The sequence below is a fragment of the Chamaea fasciata genome, unplaced genomic scaffold (assembly GCF_029207755.1).
Source record: "Chamaea fasciata isolate MVZ Bird 193981 ecotype frontalis unplaced genomic scaffold, bChaFas1.0.hap1 SCAF_9, whole genome shotgun sequence".
NCBI lineage: Eukaryota > Metazoa > Chordata > Aves > Passeriformes > Sylviidae > Chamaea > Chamaea fasciata.
In genome coordinates this window covers 9,929,533-9,954,120 of record NW_027094094.1, presented here as the reverse complement: position 1 = coordinate 9,954,120, position 24,588 = coordinate 9,929,533, and positions in this window count along the sequence as shown.

The following is a 24,588-nucleotide window of genomic DNA, read 5'->3' as shown; positions in this document are numbered from 1 at the left end:
TTCTGTCAGTCTCAGCTTTTTGGTTCTCAGCTGAGGGAAGCTCACCGGATGTGGGACCTGCCTTTTTGGGTGAATGTGCTCTTTCTTTTATCTGCAGGTCGGAGATTGCTTCTAAAATCAGTGCATAGAACAAACCAGACAAGTTGTGAGGTTTTTATTAATGAGGGAAGGGAATTTTACCAGAATAATTATACTTCATGTTACACATGTATTTCCACCCTATATGAATTTTCTTATTTTGAAATAAGCGTGTCCAAACAGACCTATACTGGTATTTTTAGCATTATAATTATGTTAGTAAGTTCTGAGTGAAGACCAGCTTTTAGACACCAGGGTTATTTTGTAGGGTGAAAAGCATTATTACAGACAACCATTATCTTCTGATTGCCAGCAATCTTCTGTAGCCTTATTCTATTACCTATTTTCACAGCATCACTTTTTCAGACTCTTCCAAAGTTATCTTTAATTATTTGAGGACCCAAGAACCTTTTTCCTTGTCTCACATCTGAAATACAAAACTTTCTTTAACAGGCTGAATTTTTTTGACAATCACAAGTGCAATCTGAAAACATGGCAGTTCTGAAAAGCAAGTGCAGAATTTAATTACACAATAAGGTCCTTCAGACAGGATATACAACATGTGACTGTCCCCACAAACCCAGCAGCACTGCACTTAATAATTTAGGCTCAGCATTATTGTCAATATATTTTGCAGATGGCAACAGCTTATGCCATGTGAGAGGGAAGGGACATTTCCTAGCAGAGTGCCCTTATGCACAAGCTTAATAGAGACACCTTAAGAAGGACCCTGTCATTAATTAGAATCACAATTCCCCCCAGGATATTGATGCAGGCTGTGCCTGCAATGTGTGCAAAACCACGACTCTTGGAAATAGGTTTGGTGAAGCAAACAAGAGACACGTGGCAGCCTGAGATTCTCCACCTGAGCAAAAATCAATGTTGCTTTCCTTAAAGTGCTTATGAACATCAGCAGCCCGGAAACCTTACGAAAGGAAAGAGCAATAATTTAACAGATCATTATCTGTATTCCAGTATGGACAGAAGGTCAGTTTAGCTGGGCAGTGTATGCACTAATTAATGCCCACCAGCGCCAGGCCAGGGTACATCTGCACAGTCACGTTCCCCTGCCTAGGCTTAAGTGATCCTGACATGGTCCCTCTGATGCATCTAAATGGCTTCAGGAGCGCAGCAGCCCCCAGCCCTCTGGCAAGGCAGAGGCACCATATGACTATCTGCATCTGACCATGTAGACGCTTCCTGTGGTATGGGACAGGCTGTGCTGGCATCTGCGTACACCACAGCCTGTCATGGATGCAGCCAGAAAAGTCAAGGATCCTTCTTTTTAATCGGCAAAGGCTTGTGCGTTGTCTCACAGTTGTCTCATTTCCCATCCATTCCCCTTGGTCACTGTGTAGCCCTAGCGGGGAGCCTGGGCTGAACAACCAAGCCTGGGCTGCACTGGAACTGGCTGGTTCCCAGGATGCAGCCATCTCATCCTTGGCGTATTTTCAGTAAGAGTAGAGGCAGTTCATAGCACAGCCACAGGGCCAGTAGTCTGATGCTGAAATTCTTGTGCAACTGAGATCTAAATAAAGTTCCAGTTACCCAAATTTCTTAGCTTTTTTTCCCAGCTATGTTCAATGGCCTCAAGGAAAGTTCGTTACTTCTCTCCAAAATCTGCATTCCCAAAGGGCAAAGGAAGATCTCCACTCCTCTAAAGAACCTCTACCAAAAGCCCACATTGAATAAAGGACATTTTAAGAGAGTCAATAGGAAACTGAGAAGAATAATTTAAATTTTACCCATCCTGTGGCCCATTTGGAGCCTACTGGCCTTTGCAACACTTGAAGGTCAGTGTTGGTGCCATTTCGTTCAAGAGTCAAGGGAAAAACATTTCTTTCTGGCAGAATCCAGGAGGCAGGTCCCCAGTAACAAACTGTTGCACGCTGGGCTCTTCTCAAGAGGGCAGATGCCTTTCTAGAGCCCTCACTCATCTGCCCAAGAGCTGTCCTGACCATCAGACTAGAGTCTGCTTTGTGGAAGAACAGGGTGTGCAAGATGTGCTCTTGATCCATCTTGTTGGAGTTGGCCATACTACATAAATTAATACACCACTGAGTCAGAGTTGTGTTTCGGCAGTCCAGTGGCCCAGAGACTTTATGAGGAACAGAGGTGCCAGTTTCAGTGACTACTTCAGGCTCTTAGACAGGGCTGGGAGAAATTATGATACTGGAAAAAGGAAACATTTTAACCCAAGTCCATATTGTTAATGCTGGGGTTCGTGTATTTGGACCAGTTGTGTATCTGCTGAAGTAGAGATGGGCTCAAAACAAAAGGCAAGAAGAGTTGAGAGGGGAGCCCACCACCTCAGCAATAGAAATGACAATAAACAATGGTTATTTCTTCCCTGTTACAGGTTTTGCAGGATGTCCTAATTACCTTGACATTATTAGTGCGGAAGTTGTGCTCTATCCACCCACTAAGTACAGGAAACATGCCCAGTGTGTAATTCTATCCTTCACCTCGCATGCCTCCGATGGGCTGGAGTCTGAGAGGAAACTGAATAGCCTGGAAAGGTTAGCCACAGACAGAGAGAAATTAACCCTTTCATTTTCTCTCACTGCCCATTATTTTCTGAAAGTAGAGCACAGGTGCTGCCTTGGAGAGGTTTACAGAAATCTTGGAGTATTCAATACACCGGTTTCACATCATCACAAGAGGTTTTTGTTGTGCAGCCTGTTTGTTTTAGATAGTTCAGTAAATGAGGGAAATTTCTTATGGTTTATTTGTTACTGGTTATTTACTATCATGTCACTAAGGCTTAAATCAAGGTTGGAAGTTCACCATGTCAGACTGGGAACAGAGACACTGCACAGAGCAAAGAGTTTGCAGTCTAACGTATGACATGTAACAGATGAAAGAGGAAGAGCTACAGAAGAGAGGCTGTGGTTATTGTCTTTATTTCCTAAATATATAATATAAAAATAATTTCCTAAATTTATAATAAATATTCAAATTTAAATAAATATTAATAGTCATAAGAAGCCTTGCCATTGTGAACTAATTATTTCCTCTCCGTGCCCTGGTTGGAATGGGTGTCCAACAGAGCTGCAGCTCATGGAGCCTCTGATTATTCTGAGTGGATAGGTACAAACCCACCTGTGGGTCTATGTCTGAGCTGCTCAGGGGTTTTTACACAGTAAAAGGGTGGTGCCGTCTGGTAGCTGGTAAAAGAGCAGACACCGGTGCAGAAGGGAATATGGGAAGGCACAGGATAAGAACAGATGAATTCTATCGGTGCAGATGTAGTGTTTGAGTTTTGGAATTGGAAAGAGTAGAAATATACTCATTAAGGCAAGAGAGGCCACATAACAACAAGCAAGAGAACTGTAAGTTAAGCACAAAGGTTGAGTTGGCTTGGGTGCATTTGAAATGCTGCTCTAATTTGTATCTATGGGACAACAAGGATTAAATGGAGATAATCTCTTTACAATGGTTTAATTGGTGCAGGTGAGTCAGTTAGCATCAGGATTGTATAAGTGTAGAAATAATTGTTTAAGTAAGTCATGGCAAAGGGATTGAAGGAAATAGTGGAGAGTAGAGCAAGATGTACTCATAGAAATGTTTATTCCCTGTTATAGCCACTTGGAGAGTGATAAAGAGCAAGTCAGAATAACATTGCACTGTCTTATTTGCATGCTGAGTACAGGAACACAGAGTCTCTGCACAAGAAAAAAAGAATTGGGTACGTTTATATTAATAGAGTGAAAAAGAGCTTTGCCTTTCACTGTTCATCCATCCTTGATTGTCCATGAAGCAAAGGACAAGTCTATAAATTTTGTGCATATAGCTATGAAGTGTCATTGCAGTGCTCTGAATCTCCCATCTGTGAGGTGTCTGCAAGGGCAGGGATGCTTTCCACGGTCCATTTTGAGGACTACCATAGGAGGGACTTGCTGTGCAGGAGACTTGGCTTTTCCTCTCATTTGCTCTGTGTGTTTCTCAATCAGACATTAAAATCATTCTGCTTGAAATTACCCATCTGCTCTCTGTGATTCAGGACAAAGCTACAAAACAATCAAGACAGATCCTCCTCCTCTCCGTACTCATTACTGTGTACTTGAAAACTACAGTCAGCTCTGAAAGCAGATTTTGATTTGCATATAAACACTTCCCTGAAATATTTGCTGTAGTAAAGTAGGAAATGAGGGAGGGGGATAATGCAAAAGTTCCAAGACAGTATGAATCCTGAGAACTTCAGGTCTGAAAGTGTTGTAATTGAGTTGTTTGTGGCTTAGAGCTTTTCTCAGGAGCAATTGCACAAAACTAGACATTAGGTTTACATTAAATGCTCTCTTTGAAACCATGATTTCGATGACTTGTCATGTTATGCTTTGTGGGTGGCTTCTTAGTTTATTTGTTTCTTAAGGAAAAAAAATAAGAGCTTTTTCTTTATCCCACCTGAAAAGATTCATGTTGGAAAATTAACAACTGGATAGAAAAAGTGTAACATTTCTGAGCTTACTGAATTCCTCTGTTATTTTTTCCGTACCTCTGCTGATAATGCAAGTAAGGATGGTTAGAAAAGGGGTAGAAGGAGACAGCTTGGTTGTATTCCTCTTCTCCAGCTTTTAAAAATATCCCAGTATTGTTTTGAGAAATCTGCAGACTAAGCACCTTCAGATGATTCCGCTGAAGAATTTATTTCCGTTTTCAAACTTGTTACTGTGAAAGGAAAAAAAATGCAATTTTCTGGTTGCAAACTTATTTTAAGGACAACTGACTCTTGCTTATTTTGTAACATTTGTATTTGCATTCGGGATCAATTGCTCCTGTCATCAGGTGGCTGGCACAACTGGAATAACAGGCTCCTTTCTGCCAGTTCTTTTTACTGATCTGACAGAAAGAGTCACTGCAAATAGTTGCAGCAGGTCCTGGAGAAGCACAGGTCACATTTGTTTTCCTGCTCTTCCCTTCCAGCAAAATGGGCATCACAGGAATGAGAGCTGAGGAAGTGGTGTGAGGAGGTGACATGGCAGCTTCTTGATGGTGCCGTATGAGTGCCCTGGGATTATCCTCTAATTGATGCCGCTGGGCTGGCCAAAGATGATGTGGTGCAGGAACAGGAGCATGAAGAAGGAATGCAGGAGTTTTTGAAGGCTGATAATGCCTTCCTCTCAGGTGAAGCCTGGAGAACAAGCGTAATAGGTTTCAACCAGAGACCAGGGAAATAATATTCTAAAGCCAAACAAACAACTGACTGACCCAGGAAGGATAATTAGCAAAGCGGAGCAAGAGCAAGGTGCACTGAGGTCCAGCTTGCATTATGCTTCAACAGAGACTGGCTTAAATTTCTCCACTTCCCTGTGTTTCTGTTCTCTCATCTTGGCCCCATGTATTGTGGGGCCTCTTTGAGCTGCCAGATCTGAACACAATCTAGTTAGGACATTTCAGCACAGATCAAATTAAATTCCCTACTTCTCCCTCCCATGACCCTTGCTGTGACATTTGCAGCATTGAAGTAAATTGTTATTTTGAGATGCCTCTGTATTTCCCTGGAAACCCAGCAAGGGGAAGGAGTCTCTTCATGATGGCAGTGGGGGAGTTAACTTTCCAGTAAAGCCACAGAGAGTCAAATAAGTCCAAATCATTATTAGTCACCTCAGGAACACATCAGCCAGTGGCCATTTCGGGAATCCACAAGGGATTTTTTTCCAACTCTCTCTCCCCTCCAGTGGTTAAGTCACAACCTGATTGAGGCCCACTGATGGCTGTGCAGAGTCTGGTCTCAGCACTGGCTCCTCAGAGCCTGACATGTAAACAAGAACTGCAAGATTTCAGTAATTCCTTAAAAAAACTAGATTAGCCCAACCCTCTTCATAGCTACCAAGTGCTTGAAAAGATTGGGAAAAAACAAATCAAGCCTTTATTTACTAGTAATTTACTTCCCAGGAAGGGCACTTAACAGGCATGCAGAGAGACTGTGACCTTCTCCTGGCTGGGAGTGAGATTCCCTGTTGCTGAATTTTTCTCTCTTCTTTTTGCCATGGCCTCACCTTGGGGAACCTCTGAAGGCCCAGATTCTGGAAAAGGTGGAGAATCCTGATAAATCAGCACTTGTGTAAAAGCCTGGCCTTGGGCATCATGCAGGGTTGGGAGTACATGGCAGTGGGAAAGCTGTTTTCCCTCTCCTCCATGGGGACTGGACTACAGGGCATCCAGTTGGTCTGCACTGCAGTCCAGCAGTGGACTGATGGGTGAGTGGGGCTGTGCTGTTTCAGGTTGCTCTGGGTTAAACTGAGCCCTGTAGAAACAAAAGCCATTTCCTCCCATCAAACTGCGGTCCCACACCTGACACTTGACCTCTGTGGTGGTGAACTCTCCAAATCTCCTGCAGCCAGGCTGTCACCTTGGCTGGACTGCCCACTTATGTCCTTCACTCGCAAGCGGACAGCTGAGAGTGGAATTAATTACATGCTCCTAATTTTCTCATATTAATAAATTCCTGCTTCCTCCCACATCAGATTTTCCTTTGTCGTCATCGCATTCCCCACTCACTGTCCAGCCTAGTACCAGCCCTCTGTTTATCAATATTCTGCTATTATTAGCTGGCCCAGAAATGCATATTATATTTAGCACTGGTGCCACAAGAGCTGCAGGGTGTGTTTTTCTGTATTATTGATGTCCTTCTCTCTGCTGTGAAAATATCACCTTCCTATTCTCTGGCACTTTCAGTCTGTAGTTTTGGTAAGGCAGAAATATCTTTCATCCTGCTTTTGACCAGTCCCCTTTCCCTGTTCCTCCATTAGGAGAGATGGTGATGGCTTAACAAAGAGCGTGATGAAAGCAGAAGTGAGTTCTCACACCTGGTTTGTGGTGTCTGGGGTAGATGGGCTCAAAACAGGCTAAGCTGGCCACAGAGTGCACTGACCCTGGCAAGCACAGTCTGGAGGCTGACACTTCACTGCCTTCACAGGCATTATCAACATGGTTTGATTTTCTTTTCTTATGCTTTTCAAACGTTGTTCTGTACTAAACTACAGCTATGGGAAAAATTATTTACACTTGGGGCTTTCCTCAGTTAGGGGTGTTCTTCAGAGCTGGTCATATCTCTGGTAATACCTACTCTTCAAGTGAAAGGAGAAAACTGCTTTCCAAATGAAAAGTCCAAAGGATGTAGTTCCAGAAAGAGGCTTGACAAGCTTCACACACTTCAAAAAATGTTTCTCAGCAAGATATAAATCTTTCTTCCTTGTTGCTGTTAGACTCCTGCCACAGCCATATGGCTCACAGACACTTGGATCCGGTGTTAATCTGTTCTTCCCCCATGCCAGCATTAGTCCTGGTGCAGCCCTGTGGCTGTGGGGACACAGGGTACCACTGCAGGGAAGGCTGAAGGAGGGAGCCAGGGAGAAGGCAGGCACTACCTGTCTTGCTTAGATATCTGCAATTTCAAGTGACTGTTACCTCAACACAGCCTAGAGGTGTGTGGCTCTTGTCATGGTGCAAGGCATTTCAGCAGCTACCCATCACCAGACAGAAAATCTTTTTTCCTCCCTCCCCAAAGGTCTTTGTCGCCTTCTCCCACCATTCACAACAGCTCCTCTAATGGTGCTCCTTGAATGCTTTGAGTGTGCTGGTTAAATTGTTAGTCTAGAAAATATCTGCTCCTCCCTTTTTATAAATTTTAATTTTTTTCACATTTTTCTGAGCTTGCAGGGCTAGCAAACTGGATAAGCTAGAGCATATGGCTGGGCAGTGGGAGAGGAGCAGGATCTGTTCTGTTTGAGCTCACCCCTCGCTGAGGGGCCCCACATGACACTTGTCCTCATGCCTTGGGTGTCAGGTGCTGCTACTGCAAGACTGTGGGTCCTTGCATGAACCAAGCAACAACTGAGGTTAGTGTCCCACAGGGGTTTGGGTCTGCTTTGCAGATCCTCTCTGACAGGAAGGAGCAAGTGTAATGTGCTGGTGTCTGCTTCTCCAAGTCTGGGCCCCAGAAAGCTCATGGACTTACACTGGTGAGTGCTCTGCTCCTGGAGACCTCAAGGGCAGATGCTGGCCAGTGCTGTGCTCTCCAAGAACCTGTAAACACTGCCTTTGGTCATGGTGAATAAGCACTGGCTGTGACATTGTCACCTCTCCTGTAGACCTCTAAGACTCACAGTGACACCAATTGTTTTCAGATGCTTGTGTTGCACTCATCTCACCTTCCCTCTGACATCCATTCCTGCAGCTCTCTGGGTACATGTGGCTTCTGCAGTCCTTTTCTTTTCTCCTAGTGTAGCCTCAGGATGGGGAGGTGAGCACCTGTGAGATTCTGCTTGGTGCAGGATCCTTCAAATTGTGCATGACAGGAATGGAAAGCTGTCACTTGATAGCTGCCTGGAGGAACAGGTCTTACCGAGCCAGCTGACTGTGCAGCTGGAAGAGGTTAAAAATTAGCCCTGCAATAAGACATATGAGTAATTGACTTTCTGCTGGTTTTGTAAGTGGTGTCAGTGTCATTCCAAGTGACCTGAAATGGGAAAGGGCAGGGGGAGAGGGAGGAATGGGGTGGGGATGTGCAGGAACTGGAAATATTTGTGGCTTATTATATCAAACAAAGAAAGCCTTTGATTTTTGTAAAGGGAGAGATGCTTTAGTCATGCTCCTCTGCATGCCTCTCTTGAGAGGATTTTATGTATGTTTTCCTCCATTACACCAAAGATATACTTATCCACCTAATTTACAGTGCCAAGAATGTTGAGTCTTCTCTTTACCTTTCATGCGCTGAACATCCTCAAAGGACACAGACATGAAGAGGGAACTCTTTTGAACATCCCTTCCATGCAGGGACCAGGTGACTTCTCCTTATATCAGAAACACTTAGCACAGTGAGGTATCTTTAGCAAAACCATCAGAGATGTAGCACAAAAATCAGTTCCCCACCATGCTTCAATTTTACTGCACAGTGAACCTGGCCCCATCTCAAGCAGACGCCTGCCCATATTTCTGTTACCTTGATGATACTTGCTAATCTGTGTGTGTCTGGCCACAGAGACTGACTTCTCTGGGTGCTCAGAGGCTGTGTGCTTATTTTGCGGCCACTTGGCTGACGCAGAGGAGCTACAGGAGGTGCGTTGGAGAATCAACAGAATTTAAATTATTTTTATTTCATTCTCCTGTCAGCAGTCACAGGGTAAAAGATGTAAGGTCCAGTCTCAGGTTCTGCACTCTACAGCCAAACACGTAGTCTGGTCTGGACTAGGAGCACACTCCAGCCTGTCAGAAGTTTCTCTTCTGTGTATGACCAGAGACACTGATTTTGAGTCAGAACATGAGTTAACTGTGCAGTGGAGAAATACCCCCTGAGCAGCTTCTCAGGATGTCATCATAAGTCTACAGTTGTGGGAAACAGGGTGGTAAGACTTGAATTTCTGGTGTTAAAATTGGAGAGGAATGATATTGCAGGTTTGGTTTGGTTTTGTTTGGTTTGGGTTTTTTTTAATTCATCAAAAAGAAGTCACCTTGAAAGTCACCTTTTAAGAATTCCTTGGCTGTTCCTGACCAGATGGTATGTGAAAAGCAATACTGTTTTCTGTGAAAACAGCTCTGTAGAAAAGGGAGAGAGAACAGAGAGAGAGAGAGAGAGAGAGAGAGAGAGAGAGAGAGAGAGAGAGAGAGAAGAAGAGAAGAGAAGAGAAGAGAAGAGAAGAGAAGAGAAGAGAAGAGAAGAGAAGAGAAGAGAAGAGAAGAGAAGAGAAGAGAAGAGAAGAATAAATACAAGTTCCTGTAGTGAAAGACCTGATTATGCTGGGCCATGCACAAAATCTATTACGGAGGTATTAATTGCTTGCACCATTTATAGAGTCACACATTACACCTGCTGTTTCCTGAAGGAGTCAAACACCAGTAGTGTTTTCCATCCCAAACTGGATGTGATGCTAAAATACCAGAAATTTGCAAGGAACAGACCTGAGCTGTGTTAAACCAATGACTTAACCTGACTTAAAAAGAAGAAGCCATGCAGGAAAACCAGATTATGAGATGTGCCACCATTCAATTAAGAAGTCATCCTTTCCTGCTGTTCCATGAGCACTGGGCTTTCCAAGTTCACCAGTCTTTCCTGGGACAAGTGACTCATGAACCTGATAGGAAAATGCACCTGTTTTTAGCCAGAGGTTAAAGCAGCTCTCCAGTTACCAGAGTAAACAAAGAATTTATTTCTGTCCTTAGCAGTTACCCTGCAAAGTCCAGGAACACAGGAAGGCTGGCAGAAGCAATTAGGTTTGAGCCAAGTTTGCTGAAGTCAGTAGAAGGTTTGTGACGTCCATGGTAAGATGCTTGAAGATGCAAGTGGGATTTGGCCCTTGTCTTTTGCTAGAGAGGGAATGGGGAAAAAAATTTGGTGCAGTGATTGTGCCAGCAGCCAAGGACTCCAAGGGGCTGGAGGGTGTTTGCCATGGTGTGGGATATGTATTCCCTTCTCTGGCCTAGAGCTGTCTGTCTGTACTCTTGGCAAAAGAGCAGCTGTCCGTCACAGAGGCGTGATGGGTATAGACACATTCGAGACAGACTGATCAGACACTGCAGTAATGGCAGCCACTCAAGTGGCTAAAATATTTGGAAATCAGAGTGTTGGATGTATTGGCGTCATGGAAGCTGAAAGGTTTGATGAGCCGGGAGTCACTTTTTAATCCCAGCATGAGAAATGGGATATGTTTGATCTCCACTATGGAGATCATTGAAAAATACAAACACAACATTAGCTTGTTTCAGGTCAGTACTCAACACAGTATGAAAACAAGATGGATTTTAGCCTTTATTTAACTGGATTTAATTACATGCATGAGCTTCAAAGTGCCTAAGGCCTAATGGATGGTGACCTAAGGCCTGATTGAAAAAGCAACAACACCCTAAACCTTAAGCTTGTTTGTTAGACCATATGGCATGACTGGACCATGTGATGTTTCAGGGAGACATGCTAGGAGTAAAGCACCCAGAGCATCCAAAGCATTTGCCAAGATTTCTACCTTTACTCAGAAGAATCTGAACACTGATCTTGCCTGCCCTCTGTACCAGCATGGCTCAGGAGCTTGGCTAAGATGGAAAGGTGACAGTGTTTCCAACCACACTTCCCTGGAAAGTCTGCAGTGTCTGAGACAGAGCATGTTGACACTTACAGAAGAAATCGACCACTTGACTTTTTGGTTTGGGAGATCCATGTGGCTAGAAAATTCCAAATAACCAAATATCAGGAAAAGAGGCAATCATCAAGGCTCATTATCTTAATTTATTTTTTATTTAGTATTAGCCTGTTAGATATTGTGTCAGTCATCTATTTGTATATCTGTGATTGGTTTCAGAGAATCCTATTCTTAGGCCTGGAAAAAGTACAAAATCTCTCTTTTTCCTTTAGCCAGCACAACACAGCTTTGTGTCATCTCTGTAAAGGATACCAGCCCTCAGCAGCCTCTAGGAATCATCTCAGTGGGTTGACTGATGTCCACCTGCTTTGTCCCTGAACCACACAGCTCAGAAATGTCACATACACATCCTCCTTGCCTGCTGAGTGTCACCCAGACACAGCGTGGCGAGGACACCTGATGGGTTGTGCTGGCTCTGTGCTCAGCAGGGTGAGATTTGCTGCCTGTTGTGTGCAGCAGTGCACCCATCTGTGGCTGGGGCACAGTCCTGGGCTGCCTCCAATGCCTGACCATTCTCTGGCAAAGCAACCCAGTCCAAGGTCCATTGATGTTGTATGCTGGGCTGAGATTCCTGATGGTAGTTTTGCTCTGCACACCCCTTGATCTTGGAAGACCCTCATCAGACTTCTCCCTGGGGGAGCTGGTAGTTCATAACCCTGAGGTGGGGAGGCTGTGGAATCCCAGGCTGTGTGCAGTATGGCTCTTACCCCCAGTGACTTGCTTGTGTCTGCCTTCAGTGCCTGAGCCATGGGATCAGGGAAGGACCAGCACTAACACAAGAAATAGAGCAGGAGATCCTCACCAAGCCACAGTGGCCTCAGCTTGGTCCTGTTGAAGGTGTCATGAAACTGCCCTATAAGACTCATCCTCCTCAAAGAGTAATTCAGCATTCCAGAGGAAACAGCTAAACGACAAATTTAATTTGATTTTCTACTATGTCCTCTCTCTCATGTGCTCCTATTCATCCATGGACCCCATTAACTCTCTGTCAGCTTCCTGCTCCTGCAGTGCTTGAAAATGTCCCATCATTCCTTTTTATGCCTGTAGCGAGTTGCTTTTCATTTTCTTTTACTTTATTGTTCTTTCACATCCACTTGGTCAGACTGTGTTCTTTTGCATCTTCCTGAACTCCCTATCTTTTAAAGAAATTATTTTTATATCTCAGAAGAGTTACATGGTTTAATCATGTTGACTTACTTTTTCTTTCTGCTTTGAATATATTTTATTTGATGAGGAGTCTGCTGTATAGTGTCTAAACAATCTGATGTCATCTAAAAGTGCTTTACTGGTTTTAGCTACTGATTTCAATGAATTTCATTACTTCTATGTGATTTCCCTTTTGAAAGCCAAATATTTAGCTTGGTATTCAATCTATGTAGTTTCTGAGAACTCAAGTCACTTTTATCTTTCTCTCTCTGGCAGGAACTGTTCTGACATTTATACTGTTTAAACCTGGTATAATAGTATTTTACTAATTAGTTTTTTCTAGAAAGTTTCCCAGTTATGTAGATTGCTCATATCCTTATTTGAATTCCAGCATTCTAGTTCATCATCCCTTATTTTCAGATCACTGCCATTTGTAGCAAAATGGTTTTAAGAGTGGTTGCGGAGTAGCTACTATTCTTGCGTGCTTTTTGTGTGTGTGCACGTGCATATTACTTATTTAGGGCTTCATTTACAGAGACCTGTTTTTTCTGTTTCCACTTATCTGCATTACCTTCTGTCCTATCCTTTTTCTTAACAGAGAAGTTTGAAAGCTTCAACCAAACCGTGTGTTCTTCCACCTCTCCCTTACCCTGTCTTTAATTTAAAACTCTTTTTAAACTCTGACTCCATTAAGTCTCAGATCCTTTCTGTCTTACGTACACTGATCTCTTTTTTTTCTACATATTTACTTTACATACTTCTACATACACTTTTCTCTATAACTTTCCCCTTTTCTAATAAACCCAGCAGTGTCTATAACAATAGTCTCGCAAACTTCAAACATTTCTTTTGCACACATAGAACTATTTAATATCACTTATCATTCATCTCCAGGTTTTGAACCTCTCTCCCATGCTGCTCACTTGTGCTCTTCCCCTTGCCACAGTTAATAGCACAATCAGTCATGCTGGAAAGTTACACCCAACCAATATTAGGAAATGCTCCCTCCTGCCTTGTAAATCCCTGGTGCCACCAGCAAGAGTGCAGGAGGAGGCAGAGGAGGAGGAGGAAGAGGTGGAGGGGGCAGCATTCCAAGCATATGGATTCTCAGGCGAAGGAAATGAAGCTGGGTATGTCACACATGCTGCTTATCATGGTCACATTCGCTCATGGTGAAATCTTTCCCACTGAACAAGGGCTGGGATTCTCAGCATTTGCTGTTCCAGTGGGAATTTTGTGCTCCTTGGAGGTTCGACCCTCATGCTGCATTTTCACAGTACCTCTCAGGCAATGGAGCAGCCCCTTCCCTCTGCCCCAGCTGTGCCGTCCTTCCTGTCCCTCCTTGGAGCAGGCAAGGAACTAAGTATCACAGCAGCGTCTCTGTGTTGTTAAATTGAAGCTCTTCCATACTGCCCGGTGGGCTCTGCAGCATAGACAGGCTTTGTGTTCACAGCATTCTCCTGTCCTTTAAACGCTTTCCTGTTGTAATGCACGGGACTGATCAAAACTGGGATGCACTGTCTAATGAACAAGACAAGCACAGGATGAGGGACAGAGATGTGACACACACTCAAGGAGAACAAGCGTGACTCCTCTCCTGTTTCCCTCACTAGATGCTTCCCAAAGCTCCCACCGTGCCGACTTCCCTCGGATCCATGACCACAACCCTGTGTGTCACATGTCACCCCAGAGCAGCACAGCTCTTTCCCAGGAGATAAGTGAGGGGGTTTTTTGACTACACAAGAGCTCTCCTGAGCTTTCCCATGCTGGGAGGGAAGGTGGGAGGAGGAGATCCGGCTTCCTCCCTGTCCAAGCGCCAGCCCCGTGGGCCTGCCACAGCGCTGCTGGGAATATCCAGGGGCATTATGCAATTTGCAGAGGCGGTTTTTCATGCAGCCTGGCAAGGCAGCGTCTGATAAATGGCTCTCCCTTTGTTTGTAGCACACAATCGAGCTCATGATCTTCTCTCCAGTGCAGGCAGCCCACGGTGTTATGTCCTGTACTGCTGTGATGATGAGAACAGAGTTGTGCACAGGACAGGGAGCCCTGCAGCGCTTTCATCAGTGAATCACTGCTCCAAGTGCTCATTAGGCACAAATCATTAATGGTCTAAAAGGACTGGAATAATCTAGCTAGGCTCCCGGTGAAAGTGCAGATTGTCTCTTTTTCAGGAGGCATGGGAAACCCTTCTTAAATCCATTTTTAAACTTTGAATTTGGCTTCTGAGTAATGTCAGTGATTTCATTTTTCAAAGGTCACGGGAGAATTCTCTTCTGCAATCTCCAAAGGGCATGACAAACGTTCCTGTGACAAAGTAATGAATTGTACAACACAATGCTCTTAGCAATTACCTTGCCATAAATCTATTTGCAGCAGGTACCATAAGATAAACCAGTTTGTTTCCTATTGTTTTTCAAAGGGGAAAAAATTGGGGTAAGGCTGTAGCCATTTGGTGGTGAGTTTGAGGAATAAATATAATTTGATGTATTTTCTGAATGTTTTAGTGGGTCTTAAAAGATCCTTTAATAGATTCAAAAGTCTATTTATAGACTGTGCCTTTTAGAGGCTGGAAAATATATTCACTTCTGTATTCTATGTACCTATTTAAAATGCATCCAAATTTAAAGTTTTCCATAATATTAATTTAGCACCTTTTCTGAATGCTTCCTCTCATGTAGTCTTTATTTACAGAATCCTGTATTATTTCTGCCAGTATCATTCTGCCTCCTGCATGAGAGCTCTTTCACAATTTGGACTCAAATTCCCTTGTAACATGGTGGGCAAAGGAGTCAGCCATGCAAGAAATTAGAAGCAAAGAGTACAGTATGTTACTGAATGCAAATCTGGGTTCGTTTGGCAGGAGGGAAACCAACCCTGCACCACCAGCAGCAGTGTGCTGGCCTGTGGGTGAAAAGTGTCACTGCAAATCCGGTTAGACAAGTGTGCTCCTGCCTCTCTGACCTCTTCCACTTGGCAGTCTTTTCTCTGCATTTTTGTCTGAGAGGCTAATGTGGGAGTAAACAATGGGAACCAAACTGCCCCTCCAGCCTCAAGCTGGGCCCAGTACATCCCAGTGCACATGCACTGGCTGATTGGCTGGGTGGGGCAAAGAGAGATTTCATAGCTCTGGCATGTGGGTAAGTAGAGTCCAGTGGGATCAGCCAAGCCTTTTTCACCAGCATGAAATAAAAATGAGACTAGGGAGACGCAGCCACATTTGATGTCAAGGCTGTCTGTGGCTGTGCAATGGGCAGACGTTCATATCTACTTTTGCTGCAGAGGAGGAAGCAGTGTAACAGCTCTCTGGAGTGAGTATCCCAGGAGAACACCTATTTTCTTGGAGCTGGGGGCTGAGATGTAGCCCCTTGCTACAAGAGAGGATGTCCATGCTGAATTTCCAGTTTCTGTTTGAAAATCTGGGTAACTATTACTGCTCCAGCAATGCCTGTGCAAGCAGAGCTCCCCATCCTGAACCTTGGTTCACACACCACTAGTAAAAAGAAAGATACTGTAGTTAAAGTATCAAGAAATAGGTACAAAGAAGAAAAGGGTCTGTACCTCTGCCACCAAGTTCTCCTGCATATTCTCAGGTTACTATACGGAGTCTAGCCCCATAGGGCACTTTTGCTCCAGCCTGTTTCATTGTGTTGTGTCTGGGCTTTGCAATAACTGTCATGTGGGGTAAACCATCTTTGTATTACCTGCACTTGTGTCCAGTCTCGACACGTTATTTCATTCCCTGCGGTAAATGCTGTTGTCAGGAGAGTTAAGTGTTCCAGTCCCCTGGTAATTATTCATTAGGTAAGATTTAATGTGTGCATGCAGGGCTGGCAGCTACCAGTGGATCCCAGAGGAGAGGTCTGTGAGCCAAGCTTGTGTCAGCTTTAGGGTAGGGATGGGTGAGTAACTGGAGTAAAAATAACAAAACTAGAAGATCAGGAGCAGTTTGTCCAAAATCTAACCCAAAACCTTCTCTTTTCATCTTGAGGCCAAACTTGCCATTCAGATCAGAGGGCTGGGAAGACTCAAGGTCAATCTGCACCCTCATCTAGAACAAATCACAGAGCTGCACTGAGGCAAAGCAATGTTTGGGACCACAAACCTCTGACTGTTTGTTCTACCTGTATTTCTTGAGGTCTGAAAAATGCTTTGACTTCTTGCATTTTTTTATACACTTGTTCCCCCATCTGATACCAAGATTCCTGTTTTCCTGTTTAGAGGACTGCCTCTGCAATTTTTACTGCCTGAAAAAGAATTGTTTGCAGCCTTGGTTGCATGAGTTTTGCAGGGAGAATATCTGTAAGTGGGTATAGGCACAAGTTAAGGAACAGCACACAAAACCACACTGGACATTTTTCCAAAGAAATCAAGTAAGTGGAAAGATATTAATTGGCTGGCAGTAAAGAGTGGGGGATTGATGAGATCTCAGACAAAATCCTGTTCCTCTGGGTGGACTCCCAGAGGAAAGGCCTATGACTGGACTGGTTGATGTAGGAACTTGTCACTGGTGGGATAGACTGGACTTCGAGGCTTATTTAAAGTTTGTCCAATACAATACAGGTGCTTGGGAGTTGTGGGGTGCAAAACTTTTCTTGCATGCTCCAGCAGTGAGGATGTACCAAAGGGGAGAGCACGCGGGACATTACAGCTCCTGGGGCTCTGGAGATTCTGCCTGTTGGGCTTTTCTTTTATGCCATCTTCTGCTCTGTCTGTTATTCACCCACAAAATTACATAACATATCACCAGCTAGAACTGCATCTGCCTGCTTAATGGATGGCTCATTATCTAGGGAGGGAAACAGAGAGGACTAAAGCTTTTATGTGCCAATAGCACTGCTGAGATGTTCATGTGTATTACAGGAGAAGGAAAGGGTGTAACAGGTCTGTCCTAATTTATAGCCAGATGGGCTGAAAGAGTCAAGGTGTAGTGAAGGTCAGCATAGCTGGGAATGGGGTGGAGGCAGTAGAAGTTACTCTCTTGACATAAAAGAAATTAATTTTCCAACCAAGTCCCTCTTTCATGCAGCAGAACAGAGTGAGGCAGTCCTCTCTATATTTAAAAGTACTCCCACAGCTTTGATCTTTTCCATTTTCTGGAAATGTAAGCTTGCAAAGAGGGTCTGGCCTCATCTGGGATTGATGTATTGGGCCATGTGGTGCTGGCCTTGCAGAGCAGCGTGGGCATGCCTGCTGTTCTGTGTCCTGCGTCACTCTGGAAAGATCTCCAGTCACTCTGGTTACTGCAGTTAAGGCAACATGCTGCTGCACTGCCCAGGTACCCTGCCTGCTTGGAAAGGCCATGACATCACTTCTTCTCTTAACAGCCAGTTCTGTCCACTTCCAGTCACACAGATGATATTTAGCTATGAATGAAAATGAAAAAGCAAATGAGAGGGAACAAAGTCTCCTACCAAAACTCCATCTCCAAGGACCTTAAAAATGTGGAAGTATATAGTATATGTGGGATTGAAAGCAACCCTTTAGCCCTGCATACTCTTCAGTATCAGATATATCCCATTCCAATCAGTCGATTATGGCAATCAACTGTAGGTTTTTCTTTTACTGGCTGTTAAAATAAACACTTGTTTTCAACTCAGGACAGAGCAGTGTTGGCACCAGGCATCAGGCCCTGTTTCAGTAGAGCTGATGGCAGATATGTACTGATTGAACCATATGGTGGGGGGTTGTGCTGCCTGTGCTGGCAGGAGACCAGAATGTTGCTTTGGGTTCCCCCAGATAAATCCATGGAGTTTGGCAGCTGTAGTTTCATTTCATTTTACTGTCTAACTAACCTTCTTACTTGATTTTCTTTTATTTCCTCTATATGTTTCCCACACAGAAAGTCAAAAATTCCAAGTTTCATTTTGAACAAGTTTTAAGATTAACTTCTCCATTTATGTAAGGTGACCCTGGGTTTTGGTAACAAAATGTGCTGGGATTGTGGGTAGAGGGAAAAAGAAGATTCCTCAGTGGGGATGAATGCTGATGACTTTAACAAAGTCATGGTGTAATATGTTATTCTGCTGACTTTTGCCTTGTTTAATTACCTTCTGAATCCCAAGAACTGAACCGTGCCTCACCAGCTCATTATGTCCCCGGAGTTTGCTCTCCCTAGCAAATAGGTGCTTTCCCTGCAGTCTCTGGAGGCTCTTTGTTGCTGTTCTGATACATCAAATGTGTTTGTTTTGCACATTGATGTTTGTGTTTTCCGCACTGCTTGTGTTTTCCAATTCCTTGGAGCACTGAGGATGCTGCTGAATTGTCAGAATCCTGGTAGGATGCTGACTTGAGATTACTGTCAATGGCCTCATTACGTTAACAAAAGATATTTTAAGAAATACAAAAGATGTGGCATTTACTTTCTTGGGAGAGGGAGGGGGAGAGAGAGAGAGAATATGTGTGTATGAATGGACTTACACTGCAAGTCCCTCACTCTTCAGCTGGAAATGACTGCCAGCCTCTCCACATCGTAGTCAGAGTAACGATGGCTTCTGATTTGTATTTCGGGGCTGCTCTCAGTGTGCTTGGCTCACCCGTGCGTGGCAAGGCAATTATTCTTCCTCCTGAAGAGCTCCTCACCTCTGCCGTGGCATGTCTGAAACAGGCACAGCCTTCATAGACACAGCAGTGGGACTTGCAGCATCTTTGTGCAGTTGCAGGTCAGAGCTGCTGTGGTCTCACTCCCACAGAGCCAGCACTAGCATTGTGGCTGGAAAATTAGTCACTTTGGGAAACTGAGCTGGGAGAGAAGTAATGCTGTTAGGAAAAAGTAATTAATTCCCTGTCCACTTCCCCTCCTGAGGAACACAGCTCGGGTGTGGCGAGGGCCAGGGAGGAGTTGGCACCTTAGTCTGCCCTGCTCCCTCCTGAAATTCTTGAGGAAGCATATCAAAGGGGAGGATATTGACTGCAAATCTTCTGCCTTAATGAAATGGAGACTTGTGCACAGCCCGTATCTCTGAATCAAAGGGTGCTAGCTCTTTCCCTTCCTCCCTGTTGTCAGGCCATCAGAAGGTAGTTGACATATCCCTTATTATAGGAAATGTGGTCCTTCCCTTAAGCTTGTCTGCTCGGTGGTGTTCTGTAAACACAGATCAGTAAGGTGTCGCAAATCCTATCCTATTACCAGTATTCAACAGCAAATTAAACACCCTCAAGCTTAGCATATTATCATTTCATGAATTTACAATTAGGGACCTAGATAAGATTAATTACTTCCGAGATGACTCTTTACAATTGTCTCTTTATAATGGAGTTTGTGACCAGCCCACTGTGGCTTTGTCACCAGGAGAAATCACAGACAATTTAACAGTTGGATAGAAAAGGTTTATTTAACAGGCCTTTTTCTCCTTCCCTTATAGTTCCCTTAAGAGAAGAAAAATCCCTAGGAAAAAGCACATCCAACTGATAATGAACTTGAAAAAGAGCTGTCTACAACAGGGGTATTTACTTTATTTCTGTTGCTCCAAGTAAAAATATTTTAGGCACCGTGTTCTTCCAAAGCCTCTGAGCGGATGAAATGTAGCAATATTGTAACAGAAAAGATCTGTACACGCTGGATAAGAGTGACCAGATCTCCGACAGATTTTTTTCCGTACAAAATGCTGAGACAAGAGGAAGAAAAGAGACTGTGAATTCTACCACAAAACATTAACTGTGTATTTGTTTATTTGTTAATCTGCCTTATGCCCAGCTGAAAGGGACCAATCTGAGTCCAGCAAAAGTGCTGGCTCCCAGCTGATGGGAAGACTGTAAAGCAAAACCCAGCATGCCACAAGGAACAGGATCCCAGAGATGGGTGGGATTTCCCCGGAGGAGATGCCACCGCCTAAGAAAGAGCCCTGCTACTCCTGCTCAGGCAAAATGCTGATGTTAGTGTGAGAAGAAGGAGGCAGACTCTCTGATCTGCTATGGGCTGTATACCTCAACCACAGCTTGACCAGAAAGGCTACATTAATTCTGTGTCTGTTCCTGGCCTCCCAATAAACAGACCAGGAAGCATTATCTTTAGATGCACATGTTAAATTTATCCCACATGAGACAATCATTTCTTTTTTCTTTCCCAAGGCAGCATTCAGGGAAGTTGATTAGTAGTCACTGTGCTTGGGTGTCAAAGTTCAAGCAATAAAAAGCCCTTAGCTACACCCTTCAAAACCAACAACAAAAGCTGAGATTTCAGGGTGGTTGGTTTTGATAGGTGGCCTGATCTAAGTTTTGTGGCTTCTTACTGCCCACATTTTTCAGTCTGTGAAGTAGAAACCTGTGTTTTTACTTTTGGTAAAAACTCCTGAGGGTCTCAGCTCTTGCTCCAAGTCCTGAGAAGATGAGCTTCCTAGAAGACACCTTATATCACAAGATCTGTGGTAGAAGCCTCTAAACTTCTGTATGCAAAAACCCACAGGACTTAGGAGAGAATTGTGCAATTCCCTTGGAATCCTTTCCCATTTTCTAATGAGCTCTTGTCTGCTCCCTAGTTACAAGATCAGGAAGCAGTTCACATTTCTGAAATATCAGCAAACCCTCCTCCACAAAACTGAAAATGTTTTGAATATTAAAATGAGGGTGAAATTTTTCAAGTTTGCCTGGGGGAGCAGAAGGATTTATCCCCAATATGACGAGAAGAGACTGTATTGCTACAGTGCCTGGGCAGCTCTGCTTGGGACATGATAACTGGAACTTGTCAGTCTGTCACAGGTTGAGAAGGGGCAGCAGCGGAAGACTTGTGCTGTGAACACTGGCCGTGAACATAGAGAAATCAGAGAGCTGTTGAGCTGGTCTTCTGTGGGTGCCAGACTGCCGCTTGTTCAACTGTAAATCTATCACTGTAGTTAGCAGGTCTGCCTGAGAGGCATCTATAGGACTGACCCATAACTGGGCTTCATAATGCATTGACAGCATTTTTTTTTTGCTGCATTTTGACAGAGCACTTGCATCACATCATTCCCATGGCATGAGTTGTTTATCTCTGGATGAGGATTAGCACAGCACTGTACCATGGTGTAGCATAGCTGAGTAAGTGGGTTAGCCTAATCCTCCTGAGGATTGCTGTCCTGAAAGGATTCCTGAGAAGGCTTCATGCTTGTACCAGGCTTTTAGATGATTTTAAATGAGATTTTTGAGGGGGCTTTGTGGAATTTTATGTGATGCAGTCTGCCTCCAAGACATCTGGGCAGTAGCTGAGTCAGCAAAGTCCATTGCAGAGCCTTAAGACAATTAGTATTGGTGTGTGAAGAAAACACTACTGAGACAACAGATGATCAAAATATGACTCTGACAAATGAGCACTTGCAGAACAGCAAATCATATGCGGCACTGCTCTTCAGTAGGGGCACAAGGATGCTGCCACAGCACTGTCCAGACACTTGGAAATCTGTATCCTAGTGTTTAGAAGACAGAGCAAACTGTAGTTCCTCAAAGCCACAAAAATTTGAATCCTATATCTTCTCTTCTTTTTTACTGTTAACTACTTGGTGACATTCTCTGGTCTAGTTATGTAGGAAATTTGGTCCCAGGTCATGCATCTCAAGTGCAGAAGAAACCTTTGAATTAAAGTTACTAAACAATGTTTTCCAGTGGGAAAAGAAAGCAAGAAGTACCACTCTGTCTTAGAAGGACATTTCTAAATTTAAAAGATCCTATACAATAACAACACAGAAATCATAGTAGCTGGAACAGGAACCTTGATGCTGAGGGAGATTTTAAGCAGTCGAGATCTAAAGTATATCCTTGTGCCCCTAGTAAGGATACAGACTTCTCTCCCACACACCTCAGTCACTCATGAAAAGCCAAGTTCTAGAATTTTAAAAGGCGAAAATATTACAGCAACACCAACAGCAAACATAACAATCAGATGCTAAATGGTTCCTAATGATCTTATCAGTGAGTTGCATAATTAGGTAGAAGGAGAAAGAAGCACTCAGCATTCTTCAGGACCTGGTCAGTTATTTTACTGTCATTCATGAACCTTGACCTTTCTGAAAAACTTTCTGTTGCATTGGGAATTGTGAAAAATCTAGGTCCCCTTTTCTCACAGTATTGCAAGCCTCCCTGTGGATCATCTTGTCAAATTATTTAAGTCTGCTCCCAGCCATTAAGATTTTCAGGCTGGTTTGAGAGGTTTCCCCTCCCCATCCCTGCTCTAGCCATGCCCACGCACTTCTGTGCGCTGTTCTCCCCATGCAGGGCAGATGTGGGTGGCCTGTGCTGTGACCCCAACTGCTGAAATCATCAGAGGGGTTTGTTAGGAAGTTACACAGAGCGGCTTAACCCGGGTTCACATGGCGCCCTAGTGAGAGAAATAACCCAGCAAGCTAAAACAGATCATTTTCTGCTGGATTAATGAGCTGAAGCAGGTCTTACGAGCCCCCAAACCAACACAAAGAAAGCAATGGGAACTTCTCCCAGGAGCGAGAATGGGAACAGGGACAAGCAGGGATGGGAGGAGGAAGAGCATTTCACGCTTTTGGCCGCAGCAACTCCACCATAACGTGTCATTTCACCCTCTGTTGTGCAGTTGGGGTTGAAAATAGCCCTGCTAAATAAAACAGGCTGTGGTTTGGGCTTGGGTGGATTTCGATGTGCACGATCCTGGATCAGCTCCAGAGCACGGTTTCACCACTCCTTGCACTGGTCGCAGCAGAGGAAGTGATTTTGGGATGGGGGAAGCAAAGAGGGGGAAGTGAGACGGCGAGGGGGGATACTGAGCTGAAGGCAAAGGGGGTGGGATTTCTCGGTCAGCGGTGACTTCGGCCGTGTTGTGCACTGCCTTTCCCGCCGCAGCACTGGGCACCCGGCCGCACCCCGCTGCAGCCGGGGCCGTCCGCCGTTCCTCTCGGAAGCCGCAGGCTCCGGCCCACCGGAGCCTGGCCCGCAGGAGCCGCGCCGCTCCGGCCCCGCTGGCCGCTGCCCTGGGGCCGCTGCACGCCCCGTCCGCCGGGTCTCCCCGCCGCTGCCCTGACAGAGCCGACGGAGGCGCTGATGCGGGACGGGCTGCGACCCCAGCGTGCGACTTCCTCTGGAAACGGAGGCGGCCGCCTCCTCCTCCATGACAATTGCCGTGACCTGAGGCAGACCTCCTCACTCGTGCAAAAGGGGCCTGACCTTTGGGACCATTGGCAGCATTTGCTGCAGCCAGTTAAGCTGAGACTCTCTGGAGGTTACGCTTCAGTCAGTTTTAAGCTGCAAGGCTTGAGAGGAAACACTGACTGTTGTATTAAACTTTATACCTTTACAGAAGGTCCGACTTAGTCCACTGGCCTTCGACTGTGGTGTGGGAGCAAGTTCAGTTTCCATTTCACTGCTAGTTGCCAAAATGAAATATGCCCATAATGTTACTATCCCAACCCTTATTAAAATTCAGGCTTTGATGCAATTGAATTTTGCAGAAATTTGGCCCTGCTTGTACTGTGTCCTATTTCACTGTTAAAAGTCATTTTAATTTCTTATTGATGATTTCTGTTACTGCTCCCAGCCCATTGCCCTTCATACATCACTGCAATATCTAAACACGTTTAGTTTTGCCTCATGCCTGTAAGGGAGGGGAATCCCTTTCACCCCACAGCTTGGGAAATGGAGGCACAGACCAGCTATTTTCCAAGTCGGTTGGGTATGCCCCATCCCTGGCGTGGATGCCCAACCCTGGAATTGCTCAAGGCCAAGTTGGATAGGGGTCTTTGAGCAGCCTAGTCTAGTAAAAGGTGTCCCTGACCATGGCAGAAGACTTGCAACTAGAGAATCTTTAAAGATTTCCTTTCAATTCAAACCATTCTAAGGTTCTGTGTTTAACTAGAGCCCTGGGTTTAGATCCTTTCTTGGCCGTGGATAATCTTCATCACCTCAGGTGTGTGCCTTTGGATTTTAATCTTAAGTGAGTACCTATGGTTTAAGGTACCAGACTCTCAGCAAGTTAACCTAAGTACCTAGGATCCCAGACAGTTTTGAGTAGCTTATGGGCACTTTGAACAAAGCATCAGGTACCTTTTTGTGTTCTTGGAGGAAGAATTGAGGTCAGAAAACAAACTTTCTAAGGGAGCAGAGGAGAGGACCTGAGCTCCAACCTGTCTGAGAGCATATGCTTGGAAGAATGACTGATTAGGTACGGTGCAAACTTTATTCTTCTCTTCCCGCAAGTGTAAACTTCTTGGAGTTCATTTATGTTAGGCAGGAAAGACATCTCATTTAATATACCAACTCTTTGTATGTAAAAAAAATGTGAGGATCAGGACTGAAGGTT